General features: G+C 35.3%; 1 long non-coding RNA gene, 9 other non-coding genes and 3 pseudogenes across 10 annotated transcripts in view; all 13 read right to left on the minus strand.

Annotated features, from left to right (window-relative positions):
- Positions 1-20523, minus strand: part of LOC118910851 (uncharacterized) — a 102591-nt gene that overhangs the window by 26516 nt on the left and 55552 nt on the right. Inside the window, exons 19-28 of the long non-coding RNA XR_008992394.1 lie at positions 14152-20341; positions 11684-11760; positions 9803-9954; positions 7935-8000; positions 7212-7479; positions 6936-7017; positions 6123-6196; positions 5142-5229; positions 4198-4416; positions 2424-2519 (exon numbers count right to left, since the gene is read on the minus strand). This is a non-coding gene — a long non-coding RNA (uncharacterized LOC118910851). The remainder of the gene's footprint in view (positions 1-2423; positions 2520-4197; positions 4417-5141; positions 5230-6122; positions 6197-6935; positions 7018-7211; positions 7480-7934; positions 8001-9802; positions 9955-11683; positions 11761-14151; positions 20342-20523) is intronic.
- On the minus strand, positions 343-416 carry LOC130679681 (small nucleolar RNA SNORD113/SNORD114 family). The gene has a single exon (XR_008992704.1). It is a non-coding gene; the product is annotated as a small nucleolar RNA SNORD113/SNORD114 family (small nucleolar RNA).
- On the minus strand, positions 4756-4827 carry LOC118910974 (small nucleolar RNA SNORD113/SNORD114 family). The gene has a single exon (XR_005024287.1). It is a non-coding gene; the product is annotated as a small nucleolar RNA SNORD113/SNORD114 family (small nucleolar RNA).
- Positions 5731-5835, minus strand: LOC118910938 (small nucleolar RNA SNORD113/SNORD114 family; annotated as a pseudogene).
- Positions 7519-7593, minus strand: LOC118910979 (small nucleolar RNA SNORD113/SNORD114 family). The gene has a single exon (XR_005024291.1). It is a non-coding gene; the product is annotated as a small nucleolar RNA SNORD113/SNORD114 family (small nucleolar RNA).
- On the minus strand, positions 8452-8530 carry LOC118911001 (small nucleolar RNA SNORD113/SNORD114 family; annotated as a pseudogene).
- On the minus strand, positions 9385-9464 carry LOC118911002 (small nucleolar RNA SNORD113/SNORD114 family; annotated as a pseudogene).
- On the minus strand, positions 10370-10444 carry LOC118910966 (small nucleolar RNA SNORD113/SNORD114 family). The gene has a single exon (XR_008992703.1). It is a non-coding gene; the product is annotated as a small nucleolar RNA SNORD113/SNORD114 family (small nucleolar RNA).
- Positions 11260-11334, minus strand: LOC118910959 (small nucleolar RNA SNORD113/SNORD114 family). The gene has a single exon (XR_005024274.1). It is a non-coding gene; the product is annotated as a small nucleolar RNA SNORD113/SNORD114 family (small nucleolar RNA).
- On the minus strand, positions 13758-13832 carry LOC118910963 (small nucleolar RNA SNORD113/SNORD114 family). Its single transcript, XR_005024277.2, has one exon. It is a non-coding gene; the product is annotated as a small nucleolar RNA SNORD113/SNORD114 family (small nucleolar RNA).
- Positions 14706-14779, minus strand: LOC118910986 (small nucleolar RNA SNORD113/SNORD114 family). The gene has a single exon (XR_005024296.1). It is a non-coding gene; the product is annotated as a small nucleolar RNA SNORD113/SNORD114 family (small nucleolar RNA).
- On the minus strand, positions 16595-16667 carry LOC118910994 (small nucleolar RNA SNORD113/SNORD114 family). Its single transcript, XR_005024304.1, has one exon. It is a non-coding gene; the product is annotated as a small nucleolar RNA SNORD113/SNORD114 family (small nucleolar RNA).
- On the minus strand, positions 18785-18857 carry LOC118910998 (small nucleolar RNA SNORD113/SNORD114 family). Its single transcript, XR_005024308.1, has one exon. It is a non-coding gene; the product is annotated as a small nucleolar RNA SNORD113/SNORD114 family (small nucleolar RNA).

Consider the following 20523-nt stretch of genomic DNA (forward strand, 5'->3'; position numbering starts at 1 on the left):
TTACTTACTTTTCTTTTAATAAATCAAACAGCAAACTTGTAACTCACTCATTACTACTACTAAAACTGCATATTTACTCAAAAATGTACTCTTGGTGCATTTATTATTCATTCCGATTTATATTGTTACTTTTATTTATTACATATTTTAACAATAAACAATGCTTCACCCTCCTCATCTTTATCCATTTAAACATTCGTTCCTTTATTCTGCCATTGACTGTTTTATAATAATATTTTTGAAAATCGATGGCCACATGTCCAAGAAAAAGAACCATATATATTCCTGACATGTCTACAGGAATACTTCAAACAAGATAAAGGCACTAGACTCCTTTCTGTGTGGGACCTCAGAGTTCCAGACACATCATCTTCATCGTGTATGACTCATATGCACCTGTCATCAACTTTGGTCCAGATTTTGCCCTCTTATTCTTCTTTGTAATTATGAATCAATTCATAATTCACATATAATAACAAAATACATTCACAGGGATCACAAAAACCCAAGAAGTTTCTAGAAAACACCTAATATCTATCTACAGAATTATTACCTATAGAGACTGCATCTCTATCTCTATTTGACCTCAGTGTTTAGTAGGTCAGTTAATCAACACCACGCTTCTAATCAGCACCAGCCTCATTATCAGGCTCTGGTCGGCCTTCTGCAATTTCACCTCCTGAGCCTTTATACAGTGAATCCACTCAAGAGAGCCACCAAAACCTCAATGAGAAACCTGACTGCTGCTGACACTGGTCCCGCCATTGAGCCTCTGATCACAGGGGTCACGGCAGAACCTTGCACAGCAGCAAGCAGCGCCCTGAGGAGTCCAAAGCAGAGCTGAGACGTTTTCTCCACTGGTCCTTGCTTTCCACCTTTCATTTTCTTGAGTCATTTAAATATTTATTGATTGAGGTTAATAATTATTTGTCTCATCTCTTAAAACAAAAAAAAAGAACAGCATGGAACTCACCACTGACCCAGAGCAGTAACACTGCCTATGACTTGCCTCTGTCTAGATGATGGTTACCCAAAGAGGTGCACCCTTATCTATGTATTTCTTAATGGACATTAGTGTCTCCAAGTTATATCAGTGGCATTTGTCTCATCTCATATTTTTATGATTGGACAATGCTTCATGCCCCTCATCTCTATGCATTTGCGTAATTGTATAGATTTAAGTATTGACTTTTTTCACAATAATGCCCTGACTTCTTGAACCACAAAAGCCCGAGAACAAGATCTCTGTTGTGTATTCCTAATCTGTCTGGAGGATCATTTCCAACAGGGCCAGTAGACTAGATCTCTTTCTGTGTAGTGCCTCAGAGCCCAGCTGCATCATTCATCACTCTTGACTCACACACTACCAGGTGTCCATCACTGGTCCAGGATTTTCCCTCTTTTTCCTCATTTACTTCTACATATGTTGACCTATTAATTTTTCAATTGATTAATAATAATACAATTAATTTACATGAAAAAAAACACAACAAGATTCTTAAATGTCCCTAACATCTATCTATATAATTTCCCTCATCTACTGTATCTTTCATTAATCCATCTCAGTGTTGCATAGAACCATTAAGGAACAGGGGTTCCATATGAATCCCATACCAAGCCATGGTTACCTTCTTTGATTATACCTAATACATTTTTTTAGCCATGCAGTGAGTATTCTTAAACAAGCTATCCAAACAAGAGCTCTGACCATTATTCATGTAGCTCTCTGGTTCTTGGCCATTGTAGAAGGGTTAAATCAGCTTGGTGCATTCATTCTGAGTATAAGCAATGCAAATAATAAAATAATGAGATAATCTTCCCATTAATATCTGCATTTCTCATTTCATTTTCATAGTCACTTAGGTACTTACTATTTTACAGTATGATTTATTTCCTTTTCTCTTAGAAAACAACCCACTTAAACTCACCACTGACTCAAAGCAAGAACACAGCCTATTACATTTACTGTCCTTCCCCAAAAATGTAACCCCCTTGATCCACTTAGTACTTAGTGAACTTCACTAGCTCCAAGTTATATTAATAATAATTCTTGCCTCACCACATATTCTCATAGTTGGATATACTTGGCTTTTTCATCTTTATACACTGACATACCTGCTTATTCTTTTCATTTATCCACTTATGATAATAAAATCAAAATCCTTGAAGCACCAGAGGCTGGGAACATTATCCCTGAATTTTACTTTAATATATTCATAGGCTCATTCCCAGAGATATAACATTTAAGTCTCTTTTTGTGATGGACCTCAGTAGGTCACAGATGTTTTGATCATAAAATACACCTCAGAATGCATTCCATTTACATCATCAGTCCATGATTAGCCTTTTCTCATATAATTTGTATATTCTTTCTATATATAACATGAGCCCATCATCGGAACTAAACAGTGACTAGTACTTACATCTCCCACTTTCCTCTTAATGAAATGAGGAAATTCTCTTTCCTCATAATGAAGAACACTTACATCTTCATCAGTTAAGAAACATTTGAGGAAAACCTAAAATAGAAATGTAAAATCCTCAACCTTTTGTAAAACTGATCCCGAAATTAATTATTTCATAAACCTTGCTACGTAACAGAGCTTCATCATAGATCCATACATGGTATTTGATTTTGTTTATATATGTTGTTGTTCATTAATTAATTAATTAATTAATTAACTTGATAAATTCATGAAATATTTTAATATGTAATTCATGAAATATTTTGACACAGTATTCATTTTTTAAACAAAATGAAAAGTATTTAATGTTCCAGAAACCCAGAAGAAAAATGCTAATATGCATGTCAGTCTTAATTCCCCTTCCTCAAACTGGTGACAGCCAAGATTTTTTTCTTAAGAGGGATGAAACATGAAGAGGGTTGACAGATCATGTTTCACCACATACTCATCACTAACCAGGTGCTCTATCTCTTTTCATCTTATCAAGTTATTAACTTACTTATTAATTTGTAATGATAAAATCAACATCTCAGGACAACTACACTGATTAAGAGTAATTGTGTCCAGTTGCTCACTATTTTAAGTGTCAAGAGACTATATTGTTTTCAGCAACTTCATGGAGGAATAATTAACAAATATAGGTGTATATATTTAAAGTGTACGACATGATGATTTGGTTTACATAGGCACTGGGGAATGATTATCAGTGGGAACACAGGGAAGCCAATTAGACTGATCATAACTTGTCACATGACGCATTTTCATCACTGGCTCATGCTGAACCCTCTTTAATGTAGTCGGTTGATTAACTTACATGAACTTTTGTTCCTGTTTCTTAATTTAAAAAAAATAAAAAACAAAAGCAACTGCAATCCAAAGACCACACAGAACATGAACATTGACAATTACGTACATCTCACCCTCTGTCTCTTACACTAAAATATAAAACCCTCTATACATCCCTCTATCCATTTCCAATGGGCTTTTAGTTCTTAGAAATGGATTGTTATTGATGTTTCATGACACATTATAGTTATTACATTTGGCTCAATTTTTCCTTTTTTATTCATACTTTAGTTATTATTACATTGATTCTTAATAAGCAACCAATATCTATGGAATTCAACAGCCCAAAAATAAAATCCTTGGAGATCCCTAACAACTGTTCATAGGATCACTTGTATTAGAAGCAATAGACTAGAATTCTTTCTGCATTGGACATCGTTTCTACGTAAGCATTATTCATCCTTGATTCATAGGCCACCTGTCCTCCCAGACTTCACCCTCTTTTTCTTCACTCAACTATAATTTTGTTTAGAGATTAATTCATTAATTCACTAATAATACATACCCATGAATTTTTTTAAGTAGCTTTAAAATCCCTCATCTGTATATAGAATCATTTTCTACAGAGGCAATCACCCTAGATCTCCTTTGCTAATGGACCTCAGTATTGAATGCATGGACTAGTCAAACTACTTGCTTCATTTGAACCTCTTACTTTGGCATGGACTAACTTCTAACATCTGTCTATGGAATTACGTCCCTCAATAAACTCCCTCGTTCATTAACTGACCTCAATGTATGGATTTATAAACAATATGCATCATAGTAATTGAATTTTGGGGTCATGGTTGGAATCCACTGATTCTGTTTCAGACTTTTTAATAATACAGTGAATACCCTTAAAGAAACACCCAAACCAAGACAAAGAACACTGACTATTACTCACATTGATCTCCATGCTCTCACACATGTATAATTGGTCTCCATCCTCTAACACAAATATGCAACCGTAGAGTTTGTGATCACGGAGAAATCAGCTCAAGGAAGTCCATTACGACAGGGCAAAAGAGGTTGAGGACTTATCTCCATTGGTTCTTTCATTCCATTTCATTTCATGGGTCATTTAAGGAATTAGCAATTTGGGAAAATATTTATTTAACTTCTCCTAAGTAAACAAACAATAACGATATTGCCACTGACACAGAAAACGAACATTGCCTATTACTATATAACACTGCCTATAAAATCCTTAGTCAAAAAGGTAACATCCTTGTGCCATTTATTTTCTAATGGACAGGAGTGTTTTCAATAGATTCTAATAGTATTTCTGGTCCTCCTATGTATTTTTATAATTGGACAATGCTTCATAATCGTCATCTTTATTTATGTATTTATTATTTCATTGATCCAATTATACAAATAGAGAATGCATAAACATAAACTAAAATCAAGATTTTTTTGTATATTCGTGAGATCTGTCTATAAGATCACTTCACACTGGACAGTGGACCTCAGAGTTCCAGACACATATTGATTAACCGTGACTCAGACGGCACCAACAGTCATCATTGATCCAATATTATCCCTCCTTTTCTCCATTTGTTGCTATATTATCTATTGAATAATTTGTTAATTCACTAATAATAATTTTTAGACCCTATTACTCACAAAAACCCAAAAAGAGCCTTGATATCCATAATCCGTATACAAGATCATTCTCACATCAAGTATCTCTCTTCATTAATTATTATGCTTTTCCTATATGCATTCATCATTATCATCAATCCTGTATTTGTCACTGGACTACAGCTGGCCTTATTTGACTATGTATCACACTTTTTACGGTGCGGTTTGGGTCATACAGTGAGTAGAACGCTGATGCTCACTCACGCTGGTCTCTGTGCTCCTGACACGTGGATTGGCAATCACAGACCTGGTGACCCCGGGACATGTTTAAATCAGCTCAAGTGCGTCCATTCTGAGGAAGACAGAGCACAGCACATGATAAAGAGAACTGAGGCTTTGTCCCAGTGATTCTCACTTTCTATGTTTCATTTACTCAGTCATTTAGATGTTTACAAATTTTTCATAATGTAGATTTTTCTCTCTTAACAAAGAAAATGACCTCAACCTTAAATCTGATGCCAGCCCAGTCAATAAAACTGACTCTTATTTATTAGGGTCTATATGTTCCTTAGCTAAAGAGATAACACCCTTGAGTCATTTATTTCTGAGGAGGCATCAGTACCTTCTTCAATATTTATTAGAAATATTTACCTCACCACTTATGTTCATAGTTGGACAGTGCTTGACATTCTTTATTTTTGTTTTTATTTTTATTTGTTCAATGATTCTACCATGATCCACTAGTAAAAATAAATTCTATAAACCCAAAATAAGAACATGATTTTTGGTATATTTCTGACATCTGTCTATAGTGTCATTTCCAACAGAAAGATTCAACTAATTATGTCTTGTGTTGGATCTCAGAGTTTTAGAAATGTAGTATTCATCATTCATAACTCTTTTGCCACCAGTTGTAGTGTTTGTACTATGTCTGAGTCTCTTTTTCTTCATTTCTGCATTTATACTAAATGAATCATTAATTTATTGATAATAATATAATGCATACATGATTCACAACATCCGAGAACAAGATTGCAGCATCCTCAACATAGTCTATAGAATCATTTCCCATGTAGACTTTATCTCTTTGATTAATCAACTTTAATGCCTATTAATCAACATATTTCATATCATATTTATATTTAGACAGTTACTTCTTGGTTATATCTATTAATTTTTCATAATACTCTGAATACCTTAAACAGATGACCTAAACCAGAAACTAGAACTTTGATCACCACTCACCTTGGTCTCTTTCCTGATTCGGAGGCAACGGGACAACCTCGGTCACGGCAGGAGCTGAAGCCTGCTTGGAGCATCTGTTTTCAATAGAACCCACAGAGAAGAATGTAAAAAGATTGAGACTTCTCTCCATTAATTCATTGTTTCCACCATTCATATACATAGTCATTCAGGCATTTATTAATGGTAATATTTATTTATTTTCCTCTTAAAAAATTAAACACCAACGTTGTAACTGACTCAGAGCAGAAAGTATTACTATTCATACTCTTCATCTTTACTTGTACACTGATTCTTTGAGCTATGACAGTAGAATCAAATTTCATGAAAACAAATCAAGAAAATGGTCCCTTTTTTCCCCTAACATCTATCAAGCGAATCACTTCAAAGAGAGGCACACACTGTATTTCTTTTCTGTGGGACCTCAGAGTTTCAGATGTGATACCCATTGCCCGGGACTCACGCTCCCCCAACCACCGTCATTGGGCCGCATCTGGGCCTCTTTTTCTCATTCTCACGTGCGTTACTTTATTAATTAATCCCTTAACTCACTAGTGATAATTTTTAAGACCCTATGAATCACAGAGACCTGAGAATAAGTGCAATGAGTATTTCACGTGTCTATAGGTCCGTTGGCCACATTGTTAAAGCTCTCACTAATTATGTTCAATAATCCACGTATGTATTTAGTCAATGTCATATGCTGCATTTACCATGTTTTGCTGTTTAGGATTATATCCCACACTTTTAATAATAGAATGAGTATCCCTTTTAAAAACGCTTTAAATAAATACAAGAACCGTAACATTTACTCACATTTGTCTCTACGCTCTTCACACACAGGGACCATAAGCTCCCGACCGTGGAAAATGGCTTCATCAGCTTGAGTGTGTCGATTCTGAGGAGGGGAAGGCAGAGCAGACAACTAAAAATTGGTTACCTTTTCTCCAACAGTCCTTATTTTAATCATTTCATATTTCCAGTTATTTGGGTATTTATTAATTTTTCAGAACACATAAAATTTTGTATATTAAAAAATTAACATCCTCGACTTGAATGTAACCCAGGCTTATAAAACTGAGTATGACTTACCCGTTTCAGTGTCTAGATGATCCTTAGAAAAAGAGGTAACACCCCTGGTCCATTTATTTCTTAATATACATGAGTTTCTTCAGTTTACATTAATAGTACTTCTTGCCTCACCACCTGTATTCAGAGCTGATTCTTCCCTCATTTATTTATGTATTTGTTTATTGGTTCTGTCATTGATCCACTTATATTAATAACATAGAGATCCATGAATCCAGAATTATAAGAACAACATCCTTGTATATTCCTGATAACACCGATCCACAGGATCCTTTGCAAGGGGAGAAATGGACAAGATTTTGTGTTGCTCTCAGACCTCAGACTTCCAGACACACGGCATTCATCAAATGGGGCTCATTCTCCATCAGTCATCATCACTGGTCCAGGTCTGGGCCTCTTTTTCTTCATTCTCAGCTACATTTGTTCATGCATTAATTCATCAATCTACTAATAATTAAATAAATCTATGAATCACAAAAATGCAGGAACAAAAGTCTTCAGTTATCCCTACCATCTTTCTTTAGAATCATTGCCTAATTGAATATACCTTTCATCACTCATCCTCATTATTGTAAAGATGGATTAATCAATATGTTTCATACATTTCCAATTTAATCATTAAACCATGGCTGGTCTTTTTTCTTATATTGAATACTTTTTAAATAATCGTAGTAATACTCTAAACAACCCAGCCTAACCACGGCGAGCATGGTGATCATGAGTCACCTGCACTCAACGCTCCTACGGAGGCAGCCGGGAGCTCCCGAGCACGGCAGATGCTTCAGACGCTTTCTGAGAAATACAAGCAAAGCAGATGGTAACAAGATTGGAACATTTATCTCCATTGCTCTTATGTTTAATCAATCATTTAGTAATATATTAATTGGGGATAATGCCTATTAATTTTCTCTCTAAAAAATAAATAATCAGATTTGTTATTGACCCAGAATAAGAACGTCTCTATTGTGGTTCACGAGAGAGGTAAGGCACTTGAACCATTCACTTTTCTTAATGGAATTCAGTATTTTCAATATATTTTAGTAGCTTTTATTCCCTATCTAATGAGCACATATGCTTCACACTCTCCATCTTTTTTATATTTGTATATTGATTCTTAAATAGATCATTTAATAATACAAGAACAAAATCCATGAAAACAATCCAAGAAAACGGCCTCTTTATATCCCTAAAATTGGCCTATAGGGTAACTTCAAACAGAAGCAACAGACTACTTATTTTTGTGCTGGACCTCAGAGTTCCAGACACACACGATTTACCACCCAACCCAGACTCCTGTGCCACCAGTTGTCACCAACGGCTCAGGTTTGGGTCTCCTGTTCTTTGTTCATTTCTACAATTGTATCAAATAAATCATTAATTCATTAACAATAAAACGATTACCCCTACATCTGTCTATAAGATCACTTCCCGCATGGACTGATTCTCTTTCACTAATCAACCTCTATGTTGCACATTATTGATTGATCCACATAACATTTCATATATTTATCATTGGAGCATAGTGAACTTTTTTATTATGTTTAGCACCTTTTCATAATTCAGTTAATACCTTTAAACAAATGACACAATCTAAGATGACAACTTCGATCACTAATCACCTTGGTCTCTTTCCAGCACAAAAGCAAACATCTAGATCACGGTAGGAGCTGAAATCAGCCCGGACATCCTTTCTGAATAGTGCCAAGTAGATGAAGTGATATAAAGATTGAGGCATGCTCCCTGTTGGTCTATACTTTCCACCATTCATATATGGAGTCATTTAATATGGAGTCATTATTTGTTAATTCATTTTTCTATATTTTCCTTAGTAAAACAAACATCAAACTTCTTGAAAGTAATGCAGCTCAATAATTGACTATTATTTACCACTGTCTATACTCTTAGCCAAAAATGTAAAATACACTTGATCCAGTTATTTTATTATCTATTCTAACTTGTAGTATTTCTCCTTGCTATATATTTTAGCAATGAACAATACTTGTCCTTCTTCATCTTTATTCATTTATACATTTGTTTATTCTTATTCTGCCACTGATACTCTTACACATTTTAAAAAATTCATGAACACATAGAATAAGAACAAAATCCCTACATATTCCTGACATCTGCTTATAGAAACACTGCCAGCAGAGGGAATGGACTGGATCTCTCTGTGGTGGGCCTCAGAGTTTCAGGCACGTACGTGGCATTACTTTGCATGTGACTCACACGCCATCATTCATCATCATTGGTCCAGACTCAAGACTTCTACTTCATTCACATCTACATTTGTTTACTGATCAATTTATTAAGTCACTAATAATAATGAAGTAAGCATCTGTGAATCAAAAAACTCAAGGACAAGATCTGTAAATATCCTTAACATCTGGCTTTAGAATCTTTTGCTTCACTGAATATATTTATTTCATTAATCATCCTCATTGTGGCAATATTCACCAAATGACACAATGCTTCATGTCAATAGCATACTTTACCATTGAGCCAGGTTTGGCCTTCTTCAGTATATTTAATAATTTTTAATATTACAGTGACTGGCCTATACAAACCACCTGAACCAAGAATCTATTACTCACACTGGTCTCCAAGCTCTTACACAGGGGTATCCACGGAGCTTCTGATCACAGCCAGTGCTTAAATAAGTCCAGGTGTGTCCATTCTGAGGCTATACAGAGCAGAGCGGGTGATAACAAGCCTGAGATGCTCCCTGCGGATCCGTGCTTTCCACCTTCATTCCGCCAGCCATTGAGGAATACAGTAAAATGGGGTCACATTTATTATTTTTCTTTTAAAAAACGAACAATATCAAACCTAACAATAACACAGAATAAGAACGTTGACTGTTATTATCTGTATTACTCTTAGCCAAACAGGTAAGACATTTGAACCATTTATATTTCTTAATGAACTTCAGTATTTTTGAAAAGTGTTCATAATTGTTATTGCCTCACCACATCTATTAAGACTGGACATTCTTCACCCTATCAATCTTAAGTTATTTATACTTGTACATTGATTGTTTCAAGCCATTGTTTTTACAATAAAATCAAAATTCACAAACACAAAATAAAATTATTATTTTATTTTCCTAACATTTGTCTATAAGACCAGGTCAAACAGAGGCAATCAATCATATTTCTTCATTGGACCTCAGAGTTTCAGACACATGACATTCATCAGCCATGACTCATACGCCACCAGTCATCATCATCGGTCCTTATCTGGGCCTCTTTCTTCATTCTCATCTGCATAAGTTCATTAATTCATTAATTCACTAATACTAATTTTTAAAACCATATGATTCACAAAAATCCAAGAATAAGATTAATGAATATTCTACATCTGCCTATAGGGTCATTTCCCACATAGATAGATCTCTTTAATTATCACCAATGTATCATATATAGATGAATAAATGTAATCTTCAGACCAACCACACTGATCACTAATAATGGTTGGCATTTGGGATTATATTTCAGTTTCAACAATACAGTGAATACTTGGGGGGAAAAAAAACCTCTCAAACAAAGACATGAACTTTATTAGTCACATTGGCCTCCAAGCTCAGGAGACAGAGGCAACCGAGAAGCACGTGGCCGTGGGAGATGCTTAAATCCACTCAACCGCATCCATTCTGAGGAGTACAGAGCAGAGCAGGTGGCTTTTAAAGATAAGACCTTCTCTAAATTGGTCTCTTTTTCCCTCACTTCATTATTTCTTATAATTTATACACATATGTAAGAATAAGTATAAATATCATGACACAATTCTTAGAAAAAGAGGTAACCCCCCTGGTCCATGTATTTCTTAACATGATCAGTTTCTTCAGTTGACATTAATGGTACTGATCACATATATTCAGAGCTGATAGGGCTTCCTTCTCTTATTTATTTATCAGTTCTACCATTGATCCATTTATATTAATAATACAGAAATCCATGAATACAAAATTATAAGAACAGTATCATTGTATTTCCTAACATTGATCCACAGGATCCTTTGCAAGAGGGAAAACAGATGAGATTTTGATGTCGTGGACCTCAGACTTCCAGACACACAGCATTCACCGTAAGTGACTCATATGCCATCAGTTGTCATCACTGGTCCAGGGTTAGGCCTCTTTCTCTTCATTTTCATCTACATTTACCTAATGATTAACTCGTCGATTCACTGTAGGAATTAAATAAATACCTATGAATCACAAAAGCTTAAGGACAAGAGCCTTCATGATCCCTATCATCTTTAGAATCATTGCCTAGTTGAATACACCTCTTTCATTAATCATCCTCATGACTGTAAAGGTAGATTAATCAACATAATGTTTCATTCACTTCCAATTTAATCATTAGACCATGATTGGTCTTTTTTCCTCCTACTGAATAGTTTTTGAAAAATATCACAGAGAATACCCTAAACAAACCACCCAAAGAAAGACAAGAACACTGACTATTACTCACATTGGTTTCCGAACCCGGATGGGCACAGAGATCTCTGACCAAGGCATGATGCTTGAATCAACCTGGATGTATCCACCCTAAAAAGAAACAAGCAGAACAGATGATAACATGGATGGCATATTTCTATACTGAACCTTGCATCTCATTTTATTATTCAGTGATTAAGTTATATATTAATTTGGATTAATATACTTTTTTTTCTTAAGAAAAGGAAACACATTGAAATTTCCACTAACCCAGAACTAGAATATTGGCCACTATTTATGTTATCTATAGCGTCCCCACCTAGAAGTAACACCCTTGAATCAATTATTATTTTTTTATTAAATCAAGGTATCATTGATATACAATCATATGAAGGTTTCACATGAGCAACACTGGTTTCAACATTCACCCATATTATCAAGTCCCCACACACCCCATTGCAGTCACTGCCCATCAGCATAGTAGATGCTATAGGGTCATTAGTTCTCTTCTCCATGCTGTACTGCCTTCCCCATGACCCCCCTACATTATGTGTGCCAATCATAATGCCCCTCAGTCCCCTTCTCCCTCCCTCCCCACCCACCCTCCCATACCCCTCCTGTCCCCTTTGGTAACCACTAGTACCTTCTTCGAGTCTGTGAGTCTGCTGGTATTTTATTCCTTCAGTTTTGCTTTGTTGTTATACTCCACAAATGAGGGAAATCATTTGGTATTTGTCTTTCTCCATCTGGCTTATTTCACTGAGCATAATACCCTCTAGCTCCGTCCATGTTGTTGCAAATGGTATGATTTGTTTTCTTCTTATGGCTGAATAATGTTCCATTGTGTATATGTACCACCTCTTCTTTATCCATTCATTTACTGATGGACACTTAGAACCAATTATTCCTTAACTGACTTAGTGTTTCAGTGTTTATTAATATCATGTCCTGCCTTACTACATTTTGTCATAATTGGATGCTTCTTCACCTTTTTCATTTTTTATTTATATTTGTACATTGATTCTTTTATTGATTCATTTATTATATAATAGAATCAAACTCTATGAACACAGAGGGATATGTTCATCAGGATTTTTTTGTGGTGTCCTTGCCTGGGTTTGGTATTAGAGTGATGTTGGGCTCATAGAATGAGTTTGGGAGTATTCCCTCCTCTTCTACTTTTTGGAATACTTTAAGGAGGGTGAGTATTAGGTCTTCACTAAATGTTTGATAAAATTCAGCAGTGACACCATCTGGTCCAGGTGTTTTGTTCTTAGGTAGATTTTTGATTACCAATTCAATTTATTTGCTGGTAATTGGTCTATTCAGATTTTCTGTTCCTTCCTGGGTCAGCCTTGAAAGGTTGTATTTTTCTAGAAAATTGTCCATTTCTCCTATGTTATCCAGTTTGTTACCATATAATTTTTCTCTCATAAATCTTTGTATTTCTGTGATGTCCGTAGTGATTTTTCCTTTCTCATTTCTGATTCTGTTTATGTGTGTACACTCTCTTTTTTTCTTGATAAGTCTGGCTAGGGGTTTATCTATTTATTTTCTCGAAGAACCATCTCCTGCTTACATTGATTCTCTCTATTGTTTTATTCTTCTCGATTTTATTTATTTATGCTCTAATCCTTATTATGTCCCTCCTTCTATTGACTTTGCGCCTCATTTGCTCTGCCTTTTCTAGTTTCATTATCATTTGGTTATTTATTAATTCTTCATATTTATATATTTTTTCTTAACAAAATGAACCACCTGACCCATGAGACTGAACTGTAGCAATAAAGGTGACTGACACTAATCAGAGTCTATATAAGCTTTGCATAAAGAGGACACTTGGTCCATTTATTTCTTAATGAACTTCATGATTTCAATTAATATTAATAATATTTCTTGCCTCACCATATATATTTAGAGTTGAACAAGGCTTGACCCCCTTCACATTTACTGACTTATGTATTCATTTAGAGTTCTATCACAGATCCATTCACAAACATGACATTGAAACCATGTATACCCAGTGAAAGAACAAAATCCCCATAAATCCCAAACAGCTGCCCGAAGGGTGGTTTCCAACAGAGGGAACAGACTAGATTTCTTATCTGTTGGACCTCAGAGTTCCAGATACATATTAATCATCATCCATGACTCATGCACCACCAGGCATCACCAATGGTCCAGAACTGGCCTTCTTCCATTAATTTCTACATTTATTTATTAGTAATTCATCAGTTCACTAATAATTAAATAGATAATTATGAATCACAAAAACATAAGAAGGAGATCTTTACGTATCCTTCATACGATCTGTAGGGACATGTGCCATGGTGATCGAGGCTGCTTCATCGATCATGCTTAATTTTGCAAATATTTATCCACCAACATGATGGTCATGACGATGTCCTATTTATCAATGGTCAGGCTTCGTGGGTTCCTTTAACAGCACAGTCATGACCTTTTAAAACTACTCAAACCAAGACAAACACTGGCTGTACTCACCTGGTCTCTATGCTCCAGGCACACAGAGGCAACCACAGAGCTCGCGACCACAAGCTGCTCAGCGGGCTGGGAGCACACATTGAGGGTACAAAGCAGAACAGGTGATAAAAAGATGGACACATCTTCTCCAGGTATCCTTGCATTTCTACTTGCATTTTATTAGTCATTTAAGGATTACTATAGTAAAAGACCTCAATGCTGAACAAGGCCCTGACCAAATAAGAACATGATCTGCTCTTTATACTGTACATACCATCCTTGGCCCAAGATGTAATACCTCTAAGATATTTATTTCTTAATGGGGTTCACTGTTTTTATATATTAATATTAACTAATATATTTATATCGAATCTGGCCTCGCCAGGCATTGTCCATTGGACAATGCTGCATCCTCTTTATTTATTTATATGTTTGTTATTTGATTCTTTCATTGATCCATTTATAATAATAGAATCTAATCCCATGGACACAAAAACTAAAAACAAAATCCATAATTCCTAGTATCTGTCCATACAATCATTCCAACAAAATGTATAGACTGTATTTCTTATGTGCTGGACCTCAGAGTTCCAAACACATGGTATCATCATTCGTGACTGATACTCCACTAGGCATCATCATTGGTCTGGGATTGGCCCTCATTATCGATCATGTCTACATGTTATTATTGATTAATTCATCAATTTGCTAATAAAATAAATGCCAAGAGATCATAAAAACTTCAAACAAGATCCTTGACTATCTCTAACATTTCTCTACGAATTACTTCCCACTGATTATATATATAGATATTCATTAATTGGCCACAATGATGTTCCCTATATAGATTAATGCAATACGTCATATTAACCCCATTTTACTATTTGAATGTGACTAAACTATGTCTTTATAAATAGAGGGAGGTTTAAATCAATTGTGACTCAAAACTAAAATTGAATAGTACATTTTACATTAATTAATCAAATAATTAACTGAAAATGAATAAAATGGTCTTCCTTTTTCTCCTTAATTGAACACAGATGTAGTGAATTGGCCACACACAACCTCATTCATTTTATTTGTATACATAGCCATTTATTCCCTTTCAATAACAGAGTCAACACCAACACCCGTGACAAGCCACCAAACCAGAAGCAATTACTTTGACCATTACTTACGTAAGTTGCTACAATCCTTAACTGAATCACTGTGCATCTGTTCTGTTGAGTACAAAGGAAATATAAAAACAGATAGACCGTTTTAAATTAGATAGATAGAGCAGCCTAGATTCAGATGGCTCTAATTGAGTTCAGTCAAAATGGATTGATTAGGAGTAAACCTTGTATATTAAAACTCTGAATGGCATACTTATTGATTCAAATATTAAATTTAACTGATGAAGTGAACACCTCTGAAACTAACACCAGACAAAAGAATAAGGCCTATCACTATGACACATATCCATTTATACCCAGCCAGATAAGAGCTTTATCTTCTTTCTGAATGAATTTTGCTTAGAAAGAACTTGGTTACTTAGAATTCTAGATTCAAGCACATTCACAGCAACTGTCCAAGCTTGATCCTCCTGTACATATATGTGTGTATATGTAATCACACATGGACTCACTTGTCTTCCACTTTTGAAAGAAATTGCAACAATAAGCCAGGAAGAAAAGTCCTATCTAAATGTATTCACTATTCCAGAAATGTGAGATTTTGGAAAATTTAAGACATTCCAAAAATGAACAATGGTCTATAACACTGGATTAATCATTCTCCTTTGTCTCCTAACACATGCTCCTCTTTGGCCCATGCTTTGTCTTCTTTCAAACAACTCATTAGAATACTAACATTGTTTTACACATTTATAATAATATCATTAACATTTACGACTAACAGAAACAGGACAATATCATGCCTGTCCACATGCTCCAGAGGCTCAGAAAAAAGCAGGTGAGTCTTTTTTTTTTCATTAAAAAAAGAGTGACAATCATTGGATTAATTATAGCTGGTCATGTGACACATTCTCAATATTAAATCTCTGTGTAAGCCCTCTCTCAATTATGTAGTTATTTAATAAATAATTAATTAAGGTAAATGTTTTGCCCTTCTCTGAATAAAACAAAAAACAACAACCCAACACACTGAAAAACAACATGGGCTCTTACACCTATTTACCTAAATGCTTTTTACCCAAAAGGATCAGCTTTAATCAGTTTATTTTACTGGGACTCAGTGCTTCAAAAATATATTAATAATGATTTTTATATTACATTATATACTCTCATATTCGGACTAGGAACAGCCTATGTTGTCTTTATTCATTTAGACATTTCTTGATTTATTCACACATTGATTTACTGAAAATACAATACTCAGAAGCCCAGGAACAAACTCCTGAATATTTTCAACTTCTGGAATGGGCTCATTTCCCATAGAGATAACAAAGAGGAATTTTCTTGTAGTGGACCTCAGAGTCACAGGGTTTAATCAAAATCCTTGATTTCAGACACCCCAGGGTACTCATCATTGATCCAGGCTAAGCAATCTTTTTCTTCATTTATACCTTTGTTTATTGATCCAATCATTGATCCACTATGGGTAATAAACTCAATAGCCATGAATTTTAAAAAGATCCCTGAATATGACCAAGATCTGTTTACAGACTCTTTTGCCACTAACTGGATCTTTTCTCAGTAGACTAGATCTCTTCCGCCGTGGCCCTCAGGGAGGTCTGTATGGATCAGTCAACACCCTTGCTTCTTATGCATCCTACTGCAACTGTCTTCCATCTTTCCATGTACACCCCTCGTCGGGGAGCTGTCCACAGACCTCCGCATGAAGAGGTGAATGGGCTATCACTGCACTTGCCAACAGGTCACCATTAGCCACATGTAGCTACTACGGACCTGAAATGTGGCTAGGGCACTTGAGAAACTGAACTTAAAATTCACTTCACTTTAATTATTTTGAATTTAAATAAATATGTGCAGTTAGGGGAAGCCACCCTGAATAATGTGCAGCACTAAATTTTATTACTAGATAAATGTATACATCTTCAGTGCAAAAATAATATGGATTATTTGTCAGCTCTGAAAATAAAAAAATGTCTTCTGTCTTATTTTTAACCACAACTCTGTTGAACTGGATTAGCCATAATCTTCAATTCACAACACATTCATGTCATCGGTCTCCATATGGTTTAACTTCAATAACTCAGTGAACACTAATGAAAAATTTACCCCAATTGACAAGATCTGTTGACTATGATTTACTTTCATCAGGTAGGTTCCGTACCCACAGAGGTACAGGCCAAGACTTCCATCAGCAGTCTGGCTAAAGCAGCCCTGGTCTTCATTCTATAAAGTTAAATGCCAATATTCAAAAGAATGAACAGTCCAGATTTAGAGTGATAAAAAGGACATTAGTTGCGTGGTACTAGGTTAATCATGAAGTTGATTCAAATCTCATTTTCATCATTGACCCAAAATCATTACTCCTTATTTCTTGATTTAACTATTGATTTTAAATAATACAATGAACACTGTTGAATTCATCACTCAAAAATATGAACTCTGACTATATGACTATTGTACATAATCTGTCTATAGACCCTTACCCACATAGGCAGGAGCCTAGACAATACTTTTTTAAATGGACTCAGTATGTGTAGAATTGGATGAATTCAAATTTGTGATTCATGGCATATTCTCATCAAGATCTATGCTTGACCTTACTCATATATTAATTAAATTGCTCATTGTTTTATTCATTTATGGATTGAATCAGGGAATATTAGATCATATATTCAAATATACTAAGACACACACACACAATGGCAAAGCCAACATCCTAAAGTAGAAAGACTCTTCGTGTGCAAATGGCTCTCTGCCCACATTCAAGCTAGGAAGAAAGGATCAATAGTATAAACAAAGACTAATCATTATTCTTGCTGCTTAATGGACCATGTTTTGCCTCCTTTTAAACTATGAACTGTGATTTTGACTTAATCTATTCATATGTAACAATTCATCAGGATCTGGGAATTAGCTAAGATCAGACAGGAAACTTGAATAATATTGTGTTGTTACCCAGAGATTTAAAAACTAGATGCTTTTCTTTGTTTTTAATAAAATTCAGTGAACAGAGGTCGATTAAAAATAACTCCTTTCATAAAGTACCTTCTCAAGATGAACTATGTTCATTCTTTTTCCAATTAAACAGCTATTTAACAAATTAGTCACTTATGTAATTTTCCCTTCTCTAAATAAAAACAACCAGCCAGCAGCCAACCATCTACCTCGAATAATACTACTGAATCTTACATGCATCTCTCTACATACTCCTTCTAAAACGGGGCAACAGCCTTTATGAGTATTATGAATTCATTACAGGAATTATGAACTAGAATTCAGCATGACAGAATGTGCAATTACAAACCCTGTTTCCTTACATACTCTAATAGTTGGTCTGTGCCCAGCTTTCTTTGTATTAGCCCATTTTTACATTTCTTCATTCATTCATGCATTTTTTACTTATAAAAATTCCATCTATAGCCACGAAATGTGTATGGCCATGATCAAGACACCTGGAAGTTCTGAACTTCTGCATTAAGTTCATTTCCATAGAGGAAAAAAGGAGCCACTTTTTAATAATGGACCTCAGAGTACAGATGGCTTTAATCAAAATTTTTGATTCAGACACCCTCCAATCTCATCATTGGTCCGGGCTTGGCACTCGTTTCCTTCATTCATTTCTACCTTCATTTCCCCGTTTAGTATGAACTCCAAATCCTTGATGTAGTTATGACCTGCCTCAAGACTGATTTCTCACAGATCTTTCAGACTAGATTTCAGTATAAACAATGGTCCATGATTGGGCCTTGTTTATTTACTTGGTCCAGTTTTAAACATGAGGTAATGAGAAACCAAAAACCACAGTAGTATCCCACATCCAGAGCACAGACAAGACGTTTCACCTTCTAAAAGCTTCCTCTGAACAGCTAATAGCCCGAAGCTATACAGATATGGAAATGCTTAAATTAACTCTGCTGCAAGAATGATATGGAATAGCAAACAGCTCTGAAAATTAGTTCAGTGCCTTCCATCTTTTTGATTCTACTCCTTGGCCCATAACACATTCCCACTACTGGCCCATACTTAGCGTTCTTGGATTTTATTTTTGTGTATATAGTCTTTTATTCTATTGAACTACTTCAATGACCACACATGAACTAGTATATAAACCGGGAACAGAAACTTTGAGTATTACACTGCTTTTTACCCACAGAAATAACAGTCAAGATCTTCATCACTGGACAATGCATGCAATGTGGACTGCTCATTCAGGAAGAAGGGGTAGAATTTCAAAAGAATGAAAAGTATAAATTTAGATTTTTAAGCAGAAGTCAGTATTACATTACTAGATTAATCAGAAACAAGTTTGTTACATTTTCACCATTCATCCAATAGTGATATCCTTTTCATCTACCCACTTACTTAATTTTCAGTGTGAAATAATAAAGACCTTTTATAATTTACCACCCAACACAGGAACTATAACTATTATTAATATGTCTATTTACCCATACCAAATAACAAAAATGTCAGATAATTTATAATAAGGAAAACTTTAGCAAAATGGGATGAATTTAAATTCTTGTTTTGCAGAACAATCTGACCAATGAGCCGTGTTGTACTTTAATTCATGTATTTCTCAATTTATTTATTTTCTTATTTAACAACTCTAAGGGTAACTTAATTATCTACCTTTTTTTTCCACAGAAAACACAAAACGGTAGAGCCATCTGCTACCCAAAACTAAATACTATCCATGCAACCTTGTATCTCGGCGTCATCGGCACTGACGGAACTTCCTGCAGTGACGGAAAAGCTCTCTGTTAGCTCTGCCCAATATGGTAGCCACTGGCCACATGCAGCTTGAAATGTGGCCAGTGTTACTGAGGAACTGAATTTTTGTTTTTAATTACTCAATGTAAGTATTAATAGCAAGATGTGTTTCCAGAGTGAGGTTTATCTGATCCTTTCCCAAAGAGGAAGGCACCTTTTATTTAAGTGACTTCAAGAGGGTAGGACAGGACTATTTACGCTCCATGTATTATGTGTGCTCCTCAGTGGCCCAAGGTTTACACTCTCTTAAATAATGGGTTGAGATATGACATTATTCTTTTACTCACCTATAAAAATAGCACCTTTATACCAAAGGGAAAGGGACTGGGGAGGATGGGTGGGTAGGGAGGGATAAGGGGGGAGAAGTAGGGGGGTATTAAGATTAGCATCCATAGCGGGGTGGGAGAAAGGGGAGGGCTGTACAACACAGAGAAGACAAGTAGTGATTCTACAACAGGTTGCTACGCTGATGGACAGTGACTGT

This window comes from Manis pentadactyla, chromosome 11 (genome assembly GCF_030020395.1).
Source record: "Manis pentadactyla isolate mManPen7 chromosome 11, mManPen7.hap1, whole genome shotgun sequence".
NCBI classification, from domain to species: Eukaryota; Metazoa; Chordata; class Mammalia; order Pholidota; family Manidae; genus Manis; species Manis pentadactyla.